The following is a 4,366-nucleotide window of genomic DNA, read 5'->3' on the forward strand; positions in this document are numbered from 1 at the left end:
TCTTGCTTGTTTCTTCATTACTTTGTGATTCTGGAAACACTTTCAAGGTGATGCTCTCCTCATGCATCTTGAGGGTTAGCTCTCCTTGCTCTATATCTATAATGGCTCTAGCAGTAGCCAAAAATGGTCGACCAAGTATTATGGAGTCATTCTCATTCTCTGCTGAATCTAGGATCACAAAGTCTACCGGAAAGATGAACTTGTCAACCTTAACTAAAAGGTTTTCAATCAACCCTTTAGGATATACCACTGATTGGTCTACCAATTCCAAGGACATCTGTATTGGTTTCACCTTTCCTATGCCAAGCTTTTTCACTAAGGAAGATGGAATTAGATTTATACTTGCTCCTAAGTCACACATCCCCTTGTTGATGAATAGGCTTCCAATAGTGCAAGGTAGGAAGAAACCTCCAGGATCTTCGAGCTTGGGAGGAAGTCCTTTTCTGATTAGTGCACTACATTCTTCAGTGAGCATTATAGTCTCCTTCTCATTCCAACTCCTTTTCTTGTTGATGAGCTCCTTTAAGAACTTGGCATATAGAGGCATTTGCTCCAATGCCTCAGCCAAGGGTATGTTGATCTCTAGCTTCTTGAAAGTCTCAAGGAATTTGTGGAAATGTTGATCCTTTGCTTCTTTGTGGAATCTCTGTGGATAAGGTAGTGGAGGTGTAAGACTCGTCTCCACTTGCTGCTGTCTTGGATTTGGTTCTTTTATGATCTGCTTTTCCTTCTTTAAATTCTGTGGTTGGTTGTTCTCTTCTGTGAGCTTTTTTGGGACATGCTTGCTTGTTATGTCCTTGTTGTTAGCTCCATCTTTCTCTATTGGCTCTTTGTCATTCTCCATAAATTTCTTAGTTGCTCCTTGGTTGCCATCCACCAATGTCTTTCCACTCCTTAATTGCACAGCTTTGCATTCTTCTTTTGGATTAGGAATGGTATCACTTGGTAGTGAGCTTGAAGGTCTTTCAATAGAAATCTGCTTGGAGATTTGTCCAATCTGCCTTTTTAGGCTCTTCATGGAAGCTTCTTGGTTCTTTGTTGTTAATTCTTGGTTCTTCATCATCTTCTCCATGAGCAGCTCTAGATTAGTAATCCTCTGAGAGTCTTGTGAGATTGGTTGGTTTTGGGGTGTTGATGGATGATGGTAAGTGTTTTGGTTAGTTGGTTGGTTATTGGGTGGATAATGGTTAGAGTTGGGGTAATTATTTTGGGGTTTTCTGTTAAAGTTTTGGTTAGTTGGCTGCTGGTTGTGATTTTGGTTGTTTCTTGGAGTGTTTTGAGCTGAGTTTCTTTGCCATGGTTGTTGGTTTTGGTTGTGGTTGTCTCCCCACCTAAGGTTTGGGTGGTTCTTCCAAGATGGATTGTAGGTGTCACCATACACTTCATTTGATCCAGAATTTTGGTTGTTCATATAGTGCACTTGCTCTTGTTGTTGTTCTTCTTGGTTCTCTTCATTCTGCCCCCAAGGAGTTGATGATTGGCTTGTGGCACTCACTGATGCTACTTGCAGGCCATCAATTCTTTTGGCCATTTGCTCAAATTGTTGCTGAATCTGCTGCTGCATCATTTTGTTTTGAGCTAAGATTGAATCCACTCCTTCCAGCTCCATTACTCCTCTTCTTTGTGATGGCTGGCGTTGCCTTTGGTGAGCAAAGAAGTATTGGTTGTTGGCTACCATATCAATGAGGTTTTGAGCTTCCTCTGCAGTTTTCATCAATTGCAATGATCCTCCTACTGAGTGATCAAGTGCCTTTTGAGCCTGCAGAGTAAGTCCTTCGTAGAAGTTCTGCAGCTTGTCCCACTCAGTGAACATCTCTGGTGGACATTTCCTTAGCAGAGCCTTATATCTTTCCCATGCCTCATATAAATTTTTAGCCTCCATTTGAGTGAATGTCTGCACCTCAGTCTTCAATCTTATGATCCTTTGAGGGGGATAAAATTTGGCCAGAAACTTGGTTACCCAAATCATCCCAATTGTTGATGTTGTCTCTTGGGAAGGATTCCAACCATTGAGTGGCTTTGTCTCTGAGAGAGAATGGAAAGAGCAGTAGCTTGTAGCTGTCAGGAGGCACACCATTGGTTTTGACCGTGTCACAAATCCTCAAGAAGGTGGATAAGTGTTGATTGGGGTCTTCAAGTGGTCCTCCTCCATAGGAGCAATTATTTTGAACTAGAGTGATAAGTTGTGGCTTTAGTTCAAAATTGTTTGCATTGACATTTGGAGTTAAGATGCTGCTTCCACAATGTCTGGGATTTGCAAATGTGTAGGAGGCCAAAACTCTCCTTTGTGGTGGGTTGTTGTTGTTGTTAGCTACTCCTCTTGGTGGATTGGTTGAATGTTCCTCCATGTCTTGAAATTCCTCTTCTGACTCCTCCTCTCCAACAATGTTTTTCCCTCTTTCAGCTCTTCTTGATCTCCTGAGGGTTCGTTCGTCTTGTTCATGAAAGATGGGTGTAGCTCTTCTTGTATCTGTCATATAAACAAAACATAAGAAACACACAAAACCAGTGACACTTCAATCTATTGCTAGAGTGAAGTTTTAGTTAGTTTAAGCAAAAATTCAAACAGTTAGTGTGTTAGTCAAAAATTAAAGAAACAGAGAAAAAAATGCTTGATCTAGATCTCCACTTCACTTAATCATTGTCAATCTATTTCAATCCCCAGCAATGGCGCCAAAAACTTGATGTGTGGAAAACGATCCAACATAAAACTCACCGGCAAGTATACCGGGTCGCATCAAGTAATAAAACTCACGAGAGTGAGGTCGATCCCACAGGGATTGAAGGATTGAGCAATTTTAGTTTGGTGGTTGATTTAGTCAAGCGAATCAAGTATTGGTTGAGTGATTTTGTATCCAACAGTAAGTAAATAGCAGAGAATGTAAAGGGGGAGGGATGAATTGCAGAATTTAAAGAGAACTGAAAGTAAAGGTGCTGAATCTTAAAGAACAAGAAATTAAATGACTGAAATTTAAAGTGCAAGAAATGTAAATTGCAGTAACTTAAAGTGCAAGAAATATAAATTGCTTGAATGGAAAAAGGGAGTTGAGGACTGGGAATTCAGAATTTAAGCAAGGGAAATTAAATTGCAGCAATTAATAAAGCAGAAGATGAATTGAAAGTAACTAAGATTCAAACAGAAAGTGAAAGTAACTAAGAGAATTAGAACTCAGGGCTCCAGAGACTAGATAGAAGAGTCTAGATCTTAATTGCCATTCCCAGATCCAAGTTCACAAAGCAATTAACAAGAAATTAAAGAAGAAGCAGTAAAGGAAATGTAATTGAACTCAATTATGCAGAAGAGAAATTAAAGAGATCTTGAATGGAGATTGAGACAGAAATTCCTCAATTCTTCACACCCAAGACTCAAGCAAGAAAAGTAAAAATGCTCAAGCAAGAACGAGGAAGAAGAGAGATCAATTCTCCTTCCCAATTCTCTAAAATCTCAGTTCCAAGCTCTCAAAGAAAATGAAGTCTCCAAAATGTAAAAGTTACAAAATCAAAAGAAGGGTCCTAATTAGATCAAACTATCTCCTATTTATACACTTTCTATTCTTGGATTTTGGAATTTGGATGGGCTTTTGATTTGGTGAAGAAATGAATTAAATTGGATTTTTAATCCAATTTTCAGCCCATGAGAAATTAGCTTCCAGGAGGCTGCCCTGCCCTTGTGGAGGGCAGAGCAGGGAAATTGTGTGCGTGCTGAGTGTGGGACATCAGGATGCTGCCCTGCCCTTGTGGAGGGCAGGGCAGAGTTGCATGGTGCGCCTGCCTTGCTGCCCGTGCGTGCTTGCTGTGCGCCAAGCTCATGCCCGTGCGTCCAAAATGCTGCGCCATGCACCAAGAAATGCTGCCCTGCCCTTGTGGAGGGCAGGGCAGTGTTGCCAATGGATGAAGTCCCAAGTTCGAAACTTGGTGGAGGCACACGCCGCTCTTTTTTTCTTGGTTTTCTTGGCACCAAAGTAACGCCTAGTTCCTTGCTTCCTCATGGTGCTGTGTTCGATTCTTGGAGATTGAAAGCAAGCTAATTTTTGCTTGTTTTCCTTGTAATTGAGCGCTACTCCTTTCCTCTTTGTTCTTGGGTTCGAAACCCATAGGAAACACTAGGAAGCAATTTCCTTTGAATTATTCTTGGATGAAGCCCGATATTGCTCTTGAGGAGGGCAGGGCAGAGTTTTTGTTTTCTTTGGTCCTTGGCATCAAATTGTGCTCTGCCCTTGTTGTGGGTAGGGCAGTGATGCTTTTCAAGGCTTGGTTCAATATGCTGCTCTCCTGGAGGGCAGTGTGCTCTTGTGGAGGGCAGTGTTTGCCTCCTCCTTCTATGTTGCACCACACGTCTCATTTCTTGGCCACACTTCTTAAGCCA

Source organism: Arachis hypogaea, chromosome 1 (genome assembly GCF_003086295.3).
Source record: "Arachis hypogaea cultivar Tifrunner chromosome 1, arahy.Tifrunner.gnm2.J5K5, whole genome shotgun sequence".
Taxonomy (NCBI): Eukaryota; Viridiplantae; Streptophyta; class Magnoliopsida; order Fabales; family Fabaceae; genus Arachis; species Arachis hypogaea.